The sequence below is a fragment of the Calliopsis andreniformis genome, chromosome 4 (genome assembly GCF_051401765.1).
Source record: "Calliopsis andreniformis isolate RMS-2024a chromosome 4, iyCalAndr_principal, whole genome shotgun sequence".
Lineage (NCBI taxonomy): Eukaryota > Metazoa > Arthropoda > Insecta > Hymenoptera > Andrenidae > Calliopsis > Calliopsis andreniformis.
This window is the reverse complement of record NC_135065.1, coordinates 8,757,051-8,769,792: the sequence shown is the minus strand read 5'-3', so window position 1 is coordinate 8,769,792 and position 12,742 is coordinate 8,757,051. Positions and strand designations below refer to the sequence as shown.

At 39.3% G+C, this 12,742-nt stretch overlaps 1 protein-coding gene and 1 long non-coding RNA gene across 5 annotated transcripts in view; both read left to right on the top strand.

The window, feature by feature from the left end:
• Window positions 1–1,361: 1,361 nt before the first annotated feature.
• LOC143178295 (uncharacterized) lies at window positions 1,362–5,738 on the top strand. The gene is made up of 3 exons (XR_013001754.1): window positions 1,362–1,605; window positions 1,767–1,824; window positions 5,542–5,738. It is a non-coding gene; the product is annotated as an uncharacterized LOC143178295 (long non-coding RNA).
• Window positions 5,739–7,371: 1,633 nt separating this feature from the next.
• LOC143178094 (monocarboxylate transporter 10) overlaps window positions 7,372–12,742 on the top strand; it is a 97,441-nt gene continuing 92,070 nt past the window's right edge. For 2 of the 4 annotated variants that reach the window (XM_076376549.1, XM_076376545.1), the window contains exons 1-2: window positions 7,966–8,190; window positions 8,816–8,981. The gene's annotated coding sequence lies outside the window, so the exon portion shown is untranslated. Of the gene's footprint in view, window positions 7,460–7,965; window positions 8,191–8,714; window positions 8,982–12,742 lie in introns of those variants that run through there. The other 2 variants (XM_076376547.1, XM_076376546.1) reach the window with 2 other exon arrangements.

Sequence of the window (12,742 nt, the reverse complement as noted above, 5' to 3'; positions counted from 1 at the left end):
ATGGAAAGCTTACTTGGGACCACATAAATATTAGACTGAATGGTTAATCATTTATGACCTGCCATAGAAATTTGTTTTATAGTGCGGTCCCGCGAACCCCCCCTTCAGCGCCCCCAACGCTGCCTAAACGAATTAGGTCGAAGGGACGCCTCATTAGTTCGGTGGCTTGCGAGGAGTTCAGACGCTTTGGAAACTTAGTGCTTATTAAGGTAAGAATAACTTATCTCTTGACAGTTAATCACTTTTAATCGTTACTAATGTTCTTGCCTACGTTCTATTAGTACTTTTACGCGATATTAATATGATTTTAATTGGAATTTCGTGTAATATCTTGAAAAAAGTTCAATTGACTTTTCTGACGTTTTCTCGTTCTCCACTTGTTGCTCATGAATGTACATATATTTGTAATGTAGGATTAAATTACAGGGTTCTGAAACATGTTTCAGATTTAATTCATATTTGTTTGAAATATGCTTGCATTTATGTGACTTTGTGTCTTTTTTATGTTACAGGTTTTTGGATGAGATTGAAATGAAAGGAAGTGACGCGCTACCGACGCCATGACATTTAGTAATCGTTTTAAACGAATATTTGAGGAGAAACGATAAAATTTGAATTTCTTTGAAAGAGAATAGTGGTAACATTTATATTAATAATTTTATTCTATTTTTATGAAATTTTTGCTGGTTTTAAATATTATGTGCTATTTTATATTGGTTGTGTGGTAAAGTCGAACGGGAAAAGATTAAATTCTTTTTTCTTTCGATTTTAATTTATGTCTTATTTTAATTTGATGATTCAAAATGGCGGTTATTGAGTTTTAACAAAAAATAGCCATGTTGAATTGCATTTTGTTTGTGATAATTTTTTGTTTAGTGTTATCCGTGGAAAATTTGTTCATGTTCCGATATTTTTTATTAATCGTTTATATAAAATTTTTAATGCAAAGTTAATCGGTTCAATTTAATCCAAATTGAAAAAAAGTTTTGATTTTTACCACGAAAAATCGAGAAATATTTTTTACATATAATATTTTAAAGTGAAAATTCTTGATAACACTAACATTGAAAATTAAACTACGTGTTTAACTTGGTACATTTCATAACACAAGACAAAAGACACATAGTTTTTAATTTAGCAGTATTTCCTCGAGAAACGCTCAGAAAAGGCGAAGGAAACAGCGAACACCTGTGTTTACCAAGTTTTCCTTCGACCTTCCCTCTCTCTCTCTAACATAAATTTCTTTCAGTATAATTTGTGACCGCGCGCAATGCGGTCGTAGAGTCACTCTCTGCTGCGTAGTAACTTTTGTTTTGATTGAAAGGGCAAGTTGGCTCTGTAGTGTCCGTTTATATTTTGCTCGCGATATTAGAGTCAGTGTTTCTGACGAATCATGAATGATTACAGAGCTCCGCGAGGCTCTGATGCGCGAGTAGAGTCAGTATTTGTTCGCCGTGTGATTACTTTCGGTCGCGTTAGTAGTTATCTTTTTTTTTATTTTTTTTTCATTGTTAAAAGGTGTCGATATATCGGTATATAGAGTCATGAAGGAGAGTTTCAAAGTCGAGAGTTGGCGAGTTCAGGCGTCGGAACGCGAAGAATAATGTAAGTATTATTCCTTTTTATTGAAATTTTAAGTTAAATTAGGATATAGAATTTAGTATCTGAGAATTTAAAAGATGCTTGTATTTCTGGAAAATTGATATTTAAAAAGTTGAAGACTCTGAAGAGTGGTTTTCTAATATTTCTTATTTCTTTTATTTCAGGTCCAGCTGACACCCCCTGGGTAATTCGTCGAGCTGCCTTCATTCCGTGGGTGTTAAGGTAACGCATGTTTAAAGTTCCTCTGGTCATTCAACCATGTCGTAGGACGCAAAGGTCCGAAGCGACACGAGTGACTGGTTGTATTTACTTGTTGATTTGCGAGCATAGTGACCGCGGGTACAGTTGTATACCCGTGAGTAGTAACATATTTTTTGTGTATTAGTTTAGGCTAGGGTCTTCTTGTATACCGTGTTTTGCAATGAAATAAATATTCTGTTACCATATCGTAACAGGAAACATTGAAATGAATATCAGTAGACAATGTAGAGCAAAATATATGAATTGCAACATGTTTAATGATACAATTTAAATTATGTTGTTGAGAAATCGGATATTCTGTTCAGTGGATGCTTTGAAAATTATAAAATGAAAATAGTGCCATGATATACATTTTACTCTTACATTATATTTATTAATTCGTGAATTCATAGATAGTTATTTTCATTTTTCAATAAGTAAAGTAATATTAAACTATCTTTGATTTCCATTAAAGTTCCGTCGTTAGTAAAAAGTGTATTCCACTTTATGTACAAGAAGGCATTTCGCGATGGGTAGATTTCGTTGTCAAGTAACCAGTATGAACAATTGCTCTGCCTTTTTGTTTTAAAATCATTACATTGACTACGAAATTACCCAAGTTTGATTTAAAATTAAAAAGTACTTAAAGTAGAGTTCTTGATTATAATATTCAGTAGAGTCTTTTCTTTTAATAAGTTAAATTTCAAGTAGACTTTTTCTTCATAAATTCCTTAGAGATGAAAGTTATTTTCTTAATAAAATTAGTCGTAAAATCAGAGTCATTTTTCTTGTTAATAAAATTTTCATAAAGTCAGTTATTTGAAATGAAAATGAAAAATACTGGATCGCTAGCTTTCTTATACTAATCACTTTTTTAATTCAGGATTTTCAGGTACTAATTCCGAACCTTTAACCTCTGACCCATTCACGTGCCCAGGTGCTACTTGGGTGGGTGGAGGCGATGAGGTACGATGACCTAGTCATAAGATTTTAATAACAATAGTTAGCGACTGGCACTGTGTTAGTGTATCGTGCACGACGTATTTTCCACATTGTGTGTGTGTGTGTGTGGTTAGGCTGTGGAATTGCGTCGGTCTTGTATCAATACAGTCTCACAATGCATATATTCCTTTGCTTTCATGATGATGTAGTAAAGATCTTATGGAACATATGCAACTCAATATGCAATCACATTCAATAATATGCACACTGTGCATGAAACAAATACAAAGTCACTATATTACAAATCGATTGAAGTCACTGTATTACAAAGCTGTTGAAGTTACTATATTACAAATCAATTAGAGTCACTACATTACAAATCAATTAAAGTCACTGCATTACAAAACAATTGAAGTCTCTATACCATAAATCAGTATTCCTTTCTCTGTAATCTATATATCCACGCAATGTTCGCTAGCCTTTGCCAGTCGATTTCAGGAAAATGGTACGTACTTTAGAGTGTGCTTGTTGTGTGCTAAGCTCGGGTGACGGAGGCGTCCCGGGACGTCCTCCCTAGTTTAGGCCCTGCACCCGAGTGTCTTGCGTGAGAACCGTGGAGTGAAAGAAACGGGGGTGGGGGGCCGTGGGTAATCTGTGTGATTGTCTTTTTTGCCATTTTTGAACTATACAGCTAGAGGATCAATTAGATAGGCAGGTAGTTTACCTTCTGGTGTGCCTGTTAGATGTAAGTAGGTAGGGCCAGGGTAGGTCACCACAGTCTCTCTGATCGGGTAGGCGCGTTCTCGCGTGGCGACTTGCCTCTGGGGTCAATCCATTTGAAGAGTCGAGGCGAACCTGGCACAATGGAGCATGCCATTGCCTCAGTCTTGCTCTTGGCTCTTCAAATTCAGCGACATTGCACTAGGGTCGCTGAGCCGCGGTCGGAAGGACAGGTTTCGAACGTTCTGCCCAAGATTCAATAGCTGTTTCTTGGGTCAATCCATTTGGAGTGTTGAGGGTGAATCTGTCGTGTTGGAGCATTCTATCACCTCAGTTTTCGCTTCTTGGCTTTCCAAATTCAGCGACATTGCACTAGGGTCGTTGAATCGCGGTCGGAAGGACAGGTTCGAACGTTGTGATCGGGATTCTGCGCGGTAACACGAACAGAGATTCCCTGGGAGTCCTGGACTCCCACGCAATTGATGGTCGTGTTCTCGCGCTGTACCCAAGTTTGAGAGCTTTGGTTTGTTCTCGTTCTGGCGGGGAATCTCGAGCACTTAGAGCTAAGTTTCAGCTGGGCGGTCCGCCTGAAGAAAGAAGCCGAAGAGTCCTTGCAAGAATGGGAAACTATGAATGGCTCGCCATCCCAGGATGGGGAGCCATTTTTGTTACTACTTTGTCACTATGCTCATTTGTAATTTTGTAGTAGTTTGGTAGTATTTTGTAGTAGTCAGCCATGGGCTGACCCAATGATTGATCCAGTAATGTTGGGCAAATCGTGGTTGAAGTTAGTGTTGCGACACATTATGACGGTTTGAATTAGTGTTGCGACTAAATCCTTATCGCGATTGCTTTGCAATAATTACGTATATATCTTTAAATAAAGTTGCCTTGAGTTAAAGTTGTTACATTATTTAGATATCTTGCTTTGAACATTATTAACTTATTCTGATTACTTTTCCTTATATTAGTATTTCTTGAAGAAACATTGTTGCATTGATTATAGAGTTTTCTTTGGAATTACCTTCTTTCTTAATTCATTTTAATTATAATCTATCTTCTTTTTCATAGTAGAGTTGCGATAGAAATTAATCGCGTTTTGCATGTAGAGTTGCGACTTAAGGAAAGCCCAAAAGTGAATACTGGAACGAGAGAACCACAAAGCAGTTGGGATAGCTGCATTGTACTTGTGGTTCTCGACAGCCTTAATTGAGTAGCGTTGCGAATTATGAAATATGGGTGCATAGTATTGTAATGTTACGACCAACATTAGGCGTTCATTCTTCATGTTCATTAAATTGACTTGGCGATCAAAAGCTCATTTGTTTAATGAATTATGAAGAAGTATTATGAAAGAATGAAACACCCTCGGGAGTTTTTTGTAGAGTTGTGAATAATATAAAGCATTTCATATGATTGGTTTTGGGAGGAAAAAAAGGAAAATTCACTCAAACCTTTCAATCGTGTTAATAAATGCGTGGAAAATTGAAAGCCCTTTTGGCTAATATTTTTCAGCGCCCTATGTGGCTGCTATTAAGACATTTTTGATTTTGTTTTCAGCGCCCTGTGTGGCTGCTATTGAGATTTTTCTGATATTTTTCAGCGCCCTATGCGGCTGCTATTAAGACATTTTTGATTTTGTTTTCAGCGCCCTGTGTGGCTGCTATTGAGATTTTTCTGATATTTTTCAGCGCCCTATATGGCTGCTATTGAGATTTTTCTTAGACTAATCTTTCTTTAGACTAACAAATGTTCAAATAGTCAAGTCTATAAACTGTGCTCTGTAATGTGCTATATAAATGTGCTTTTCATCTTGAAAAAATATGTATATCACCTAAATAAGTTTTTATTTCAGATCTCGTTTGTTAAAAAAATAGGTTTACTGTGAAAGTAAAACAGTCAGACTTAAAAGTGAAATTTGATTTAGATTAAAAAGAATGACAATATTTATTAAGAAAATGACGTCTAAGCCTCTTATCATTTGGAAAATGTTATATTATAGAATTTCGCTTAATACTGTTTAAGTTTCTGTTTCAGGTTGCACCGAGGGATTAGTTAGTGAAAGGAAGATGAGGATGTTCATTACTATACTATGTGTACTATTACTGTTACTAAGAACAGACATACTGTTTTGTATGCAGATTAATTTTCAGACAGATAGGAAGGGAAAAACTGAGGTAGATTATTAATTAAGGTGAAGCATCTCATTCGTTATATTAATCTATTTGCTTAAGTGTTCTATAAAAAATAAAATTTTTATATTAATTTAGGATTTTTCGTTTAAATTACTTAGATTAAATTTAGAAAAACTTTTCTCGCATAGGTACTTAGAAACAAATTCCTGTACGAGATATGTTTGCACAGAGATTGAGTGTCAATTGTTTCACAGTCTTATGTCAAAGGAATGTATATTAGAATCACTAAATTTTCCATCCCTTCAGTCGACAAGAAGCCCGAGATCATTGCTCCCAAAGGGGCAATTAATCGCTGTCGATCCCTCACGATATCCCACGGACACAGATTTAATTGCCACCTCACGAATTTAGGACGCTATTTGATTGTTCCCTTCTAGGTCGATTAAAACATATTTGCGGCTCGATTAATCCCCCGTCCTGTTCTCGAACAATGTTGTGAGCAACGTCGAATACCAACTTCGATGATCGAACAATGCATCGCGATGCCAGAAAATGGCCGTATTGTTTCAGAGGAAGATCGATCGGCTATTCTTCTGTCGCGATCAAGATAGGACGAAGGCGTGTGTCCGTCGTTCGACGAGAAGTTTTGTTATCACAATCGATCGCTCGCGAACAATTTCTCGGTGAAGACGACACGCCACATTTTAGTCGTTCTGATTATGAGAGATCGTTCACTCGACTGTGAAACCGAATATGCGTGCAGAGAGCATATCGTTTGAAATGTGTGGTTTAGTTTGAGAGGACGTTTGACGAAGAGTGTGAAAGGTTGTGATCTGTTGAGCTTTTAAACATATTATGGAAAATTTAGAACCAATTCTGCATATTGTTATTACAGTTATTTTTATTAGTTGTGTGGTATTTAGTGTAACACTGCGAGTAGTTATACGTAACTGTAGCAGGGTAATTTGGTAACAAAGGCGAAAATTTGGAAAATGGATTTTATATGTCAATGAGGCTAAGTTGACAAGACGAAAATTAAAAGTAAAAAGAAGTGTTTGAAGCTCAATAGAAATGCCTGAAGTAGGTAGAGGTGGAAAGGTCTGACTTATTATGTGGCCTATTCTACTGACGCTGCTATGTCTGACTTATTCCATGACCTATTCTACTGACGCTGCTGTGTCTGACTTGGCTAGCGCACGCCAGCAGTAGAATAAGTAGGTACATAAGTCTGACACGTTTCATGCAGACGTTTTATCCGTATCCTCACGATTTGAAAATTAGAAAATTTGAAAATTTGAGGATTGGAAAATTTGGAAATGGGTAAATTGGAAAATTTGCAACGACCCCCGTTCGAACAACCAGAACAAACCACGATCATTTCCATTCAACGAGGCATTCTCCTGCCAAATCCCAATCTTCATTTACATTTCCAATTAAAAATGTCTTCCTCAGCGAAAATTTGAAATTGTATTCAACCTTGCTCCCAATCTCAACGTTGAGCTTGTGACAACGGTCGAGGTGGAACAAGGGGGAATCGCGCGTACACGCCGGAGGAGGCTGAAAGGGAGGACTAGGCCTGCCTAGGTGGCGGGCGAGCCAAGCGGTGGTGGGAACGTCGGGGTAGAAAGGACAGGGATGCTGTGGGCAGAGAAACGGTTTCAGTCGCGCGACGGCTTTCGCCCTGGCCAGTCGATCGAGCTGCTCACTGTTCGAACGTGTGGCGGCTCATGCCGAAGACGATGCTTCCGTCGAACGATCGACTCGATCCACCGACCCTCCCGTGGATCCAGCCGCGTGTGATCGTGTGAGCAGTGAGATCGGTTAGTGGTGAACACTCGACACATCTGCCTTTCGAATGATTCTCGCGGAAACGTCGAGGAAAGGGAGCTCGCAACCACCTGTGCTCGCGAGGCCAAGCGTTGCGTGGGAAGAGCTATGGACTCTGATACAGCAGCTTTTCTAGAGGATTTTCCTTCTGTTCTCGTGTCGATTTTTTGGGGGTTGAACTTCGTTCAGGTCTCTTTTACCATGTAGGGGAATTGAATTTTAAAGAGTCGATATTGGCTCTGTGGTGTTACATTTATTTAGATTTCCTTTTGTTTTCTGGTGCAGAAGTTTTTTATCGTTTTTCCTTAGGGGAGATCGAAATGACGAGGTGACGATGGAGGCCTCGAGGGGTGCATTTCGCGCGATCATTGGAGCGTGCTCTCAGGAGAGGTTCGATGCAAATTAATCGCGAGTTAATAGCTTGCACGGTCGAAGGGGAAGGTGGGAGATCGGAAGCGACAAGCTGGAATCCGAGCGTTCTTAGCGCGAAACCCCGGGTCAAGGCCAGTCGACGCTTTAAAGCCGCGTGAAGGAAATGTAACGCGCGAAAGTCGTGTATTGTTCGGTCCAATTTTTTAAGGGGACCCTCTTTTTTCTTGTTCTGAAGGGCACTCGGACGCGCGATTTTCTGCGGATTAAAGCCTCCCCTACTTTTCTGTTCCTTCTTCTTTGAGCCCCTTGTTACGCGTGAAGATGGAAGATTCTCAGCTGAATGGTTTTTAGGGTATTGAAAAATTCTCTTATCTGCCTTCTTGTCCGATTTTATCGATAATTTTATTCAACTTCATTCGGGGATATCGGGAGCCTTATTTTATCTTATTTTTCGTATTCGTTTTGAGACTGAAAGCGAGTTCAAGTAGATTTCTAAAATTGGTGGTTTTTAAATCAGGGGCTCGTATAAATATACGACGGTATTTCGCTTTTTTTATGTCCCTTTTATTTAGAAATGGAAGCAAGGAACGTGGAGATAGAAATGCAAAAATATCTGTCATTTTCCTTACATTCATACGTTTTGAGTTTCGTATGAACTATCTTTTCAGAAATCATTGCCTTCATATTTTATTAGGACAATTATCATCGTCTAAATTTCTCGAAAATTCTTTTATCTAAAAAATTAATCATTTCTATCTTCTGCTGCACCTGCGGTATAAACACCCCCAACTCAAGTCCTCTAGTTCTCACAGTATCTCAAGAACATTGATCTCCGCCAATATCGTCGAGCGTCGGTATTTTCAGTAAACATCAAAATCGAGCCCCTCGCTTGGCCTCGCGAGGAAGACTCGCGATCGCGTGCCAAGTCGGACAAATTGATTCCAATTGAATAGCGAATCGCGTCGTGTCGTTTACAGGGACGAAATGCAAGCTCCGTTTCCGAGGATCGACCGTCGGTGTTTTTCTAAATAAACTCGCGATCAGACGTTGACCCGCTTTTCTGCGTTTGTCAAGTGCCCGCAACACGTCACTTAAGAGGATCCAACGCCTCGAAAGGTTGTCGCTTCCGCGGACAATAACAAGGTCAGTATGTCTTCGGTGACACGTTGGTCAGAACGAATCGGTGTGCAGGGCGTTTGACAACAGGTGGGAAAAAATAAAAAGGATGATTCTGTGCGATAGAAAGTGGGGAAAAACGATCGCGGTTTCGCTTTTTCTTTTTGGTAATTAACGTTTCAGGATTTTAAATTGTGAGTTAGTTTTGGGTCTGTTGTAGAGTCTGAAGGGTTGTTGAATTTCAGTTTTTCACCCCCGTTTTCACGTTTCATATTTTCCTCGATACTTCTCATGAGTATTTGGTATAATTGATGTTTAAGATTTCTTGGAATTCCAGAGTAACTTTAATAATTTAAAAGTTTGGGAAAAACTTTGTTTTTGTAGAAGTTATGCCTGTAATTTTTCTTCTTCAAATTTTCAACGCAATTAGAAGTCCAAAGCACTGTACGCTCTAGTGAGTGATAATTATTCTATTACCATATTTTGTAATTATATTGAGCATCGTGCTTCTAGACGAGAGTTTTTCTTCAAAATATTGATGTTCCAAAGCAAACTTTACCTTCTCATGCTGCTGTTATTAAGGGAATTAGATTCGAGACGAGTTAAAATGTTGACATTTCAGTAAGTTAAATTTTCTCCGTAACATAGTTAGTTACATCGTCAAACGAATTCAAATAGTAAACTTTCCTAATTACAAAGATCACATTTTATAAATCAGAATTATTTCATAAATTCTTCTCATACGAAATTGGTTGCACTCGAAAATGAAAATATTTCTTCCATATCACAGTATTCAGGAACTAACTCGACAAGTGTCGCACGAGGGAAAGATTAAAATTCTCTCAATTCGAAGAATTTAAATCCATCCATTTCCGATCATCGTTAAAATTTCCACTCGGCAAGACCAAGAATCCACGAAGCAGAAGCAAACATAAAGCATTGCTAGGGTGGAAGGGTAGGAAAGGGGCCTCGTAGGCTCGGCGAATATTAAAACACGTGTACCATTTGCGTCTCTGTTGTACAGCGGTTCTTCGATGTAATACGAAGACTTAAAAGTGCCTGGTGGCTTTAATATTGGCTTTGTTTCCGATTTCTGCCTCGCTCCCGCGATATTCCCTCAAATTCCTCCCCTCATTCGTCAGAGGGTTGAAACGTATAATTCGAACGGAGAAAGAAAAACTGGGGAACGGATAGTACCTCATCGCGATACATCCGAAACACGACGAGTGAACGTATTGATTGAGAGTGAAACGAACCGTAATTATTCCGTTTCCAAAATCCCGGGAAATTGATACAATTATCATCATTTTCTTTTCCCTACTCGTCGGTTACCTCGTTTACAAGTACCGGAGGTTTTAATTTGAAAGCAATCTCGCGACGATATTAAATTCGTGGCTGTATTTTTAATTAAGCCGCGTCCGCGACGCAGGGTTCACGTTTTTCAATTCCCCCCGATGCGTGGCGCGCTCGACGATTTTCCAATCCAGGACAAAACGCTACGGTAAATTTCCGATTTTAGTTTATTTCATTTCCGTGTTTTTTCACCTGTCTCGCTTTCACATGTATTTAGAAAGTGCGACGAACGGTACGATATATCGGATACGTCGCGTCAGCTCGTTGTTCCCGACGGTTTGTTATAATAAAATCTCTGCGGCGAATCGTGATCAGCGAAAATGTATTTCGCGAATCAATCACGGTTTCGCGCGTGGGACAGTCGAACGATAGGAAAAACTCGTGCAACGTGTGACACAGGGAAATGATTGTTCTCCGCCACAGAACTGCGTTTTCCATGGGGGAAAAAAAGACGAAAAGTCGGTTCGACATACAATCGTACAATGTTCGGGGAAAACGATCGCGAGGGTGGAACGTTTACGAATACTGAATTTTTGCTGAAATTTGCGGAGAAGAGAGTTTTCACGTTTCATTCGGTGATAAGGTGGAGAGATTTTCGTAGATTCGAATTTTTTTAGAACAACTATGTCAAACCCACCAAACTCCCCTTCAACTTTCCATCCCCTTCATTCTGAAAAACGAATAAAAGATTTCGCTTCCGGGAAATGTCGCTCCCACACTTTCACGAATTAATTATTCAACTAACTCCAACTCCAAAGTACAAACTCATCCTCGATTGTCACTGTTATCGTTGTTGTTGCCGAGTTGGTCTCAGGGTCCATTGTTCGCCACTCATCTCGAGTCGAAACTGCACTCGAACAGAGCTTTGATAGAAAAAGAGAAAAGTGTTTGCTCGCAGTGGCGAACATTTTTCTGATAATGTTTTCTCCGTATCGCCTCGATAAAACAATGCCTCTCTCTCTCTTTCACTCTCTCTCTTTTGCCTCTTTGCTCCTCATACGTGCATTCGTGCGTGCGTGGGTGGACGAACGCGTGTGCGTGTACATGTACACTGGAAACTGGGTTGCGTAGATTCGTTGCGTGGAGAAGTAGCACTCGTTGACGGTGGACTTTCCTCGTCCCCCTGTTTTATTTTTCCTCCTCTGCTGCAGCCTTTCAACCTTCCACCAATCGAGGAACCCAGACCCCCTTCGTTCCTGCTGGCGTCTCGTGGGCTCGAAAGTTGGCACAGACTAGTACGCCTTGACACACCACTCGGCTGGTATTGTGGTTGCTCGGGGTATGTTGGCCAGGGGAAATTAGTTCCCTTAATTGTTGCGTTACGTGGACACAGTGGGGATAATAACCAGGGCCTGGAGCCGCAGCTGAGACTGCTCTGTTAAATTTCGGCTGAACAGATGCTCCTGTCTCGTCCCATTTCTTTTAGGCATTTGAGAGTCTGCGTCTCTTTCTGCAGTTCTGTAGCTACTTTCAAGTTAGCTTTGCGTTTCAGGTCTGTGGGACATGGGAAGCGCGGAATGGGTAATGTTTGAATTCGGCATACATGAGTAATGAAAAAAGTTTGTGCAAACGTTTACTCTTCGTCCTCGTTCTTGAGCCTCAAACGTTTTCGTGGTTCAATAATTGTAACCGATTTAACACGGGGTTTTTTGAAGGATTTTTTGGGCTGCGTTACTAGCTAAATGTGTTCCTCATGATTTAATAAGTCATTTTTTTTAAAATTCAATTAGCGGTGTATTTCTGAAATATTCCTTGAAATTGAACCGTTTGTGCAATGGATATAATTTTTTAGATGACATCCTTCCCTTTAGGATCTGAGAAACTGGTCTTCTTTTCAACATCCTTTTTTTTGTGTCTCGCAGAATATTATATTGCCTTCTTTTATTATTGTGCAAATCGAGAAGTCTCAGAGGAATCGATATAAGCTTTCGCAGTTACTTAAGCATCGTTACTGAAGTTTTTCTAACTAATTCAGTTAATCCTTTAGAGATCTGTCCCAGTTAGAGCAGCGAGGGAGAACTTTCCTTCGTTGCATCTAGCATTTCTAAGAATGCTACTTTTTTCTCTTCATCAGTTGCGAGCTTAGCTTTAGAAGCTGCTCTAGGATGTATTATTGTTCAAGGCGAGCTGAAATTGAACTTAAGCAAGGGTTCATCCGTAAATTGCATTATTTATAAAGTATTACATGATGATCGATGTGAGTCCATGGTTTTCAGTTCTTGAGAGTCAAGATTATTTTACTAGTAACAATTATTTGCCTTATCTTTCTGTTTCATGCATACACGAGAACCTTCGATCGTCAGTTTAATTACTCCATTGCCATCATTAGTCAAATGTGTTATTTATAATAATTGCCACTAATGTGACGCAATTGGACATTAACGTGACCCCGATGTCGCTATGACCCCATTAGCAGCAAACTCACGTGAACCTGA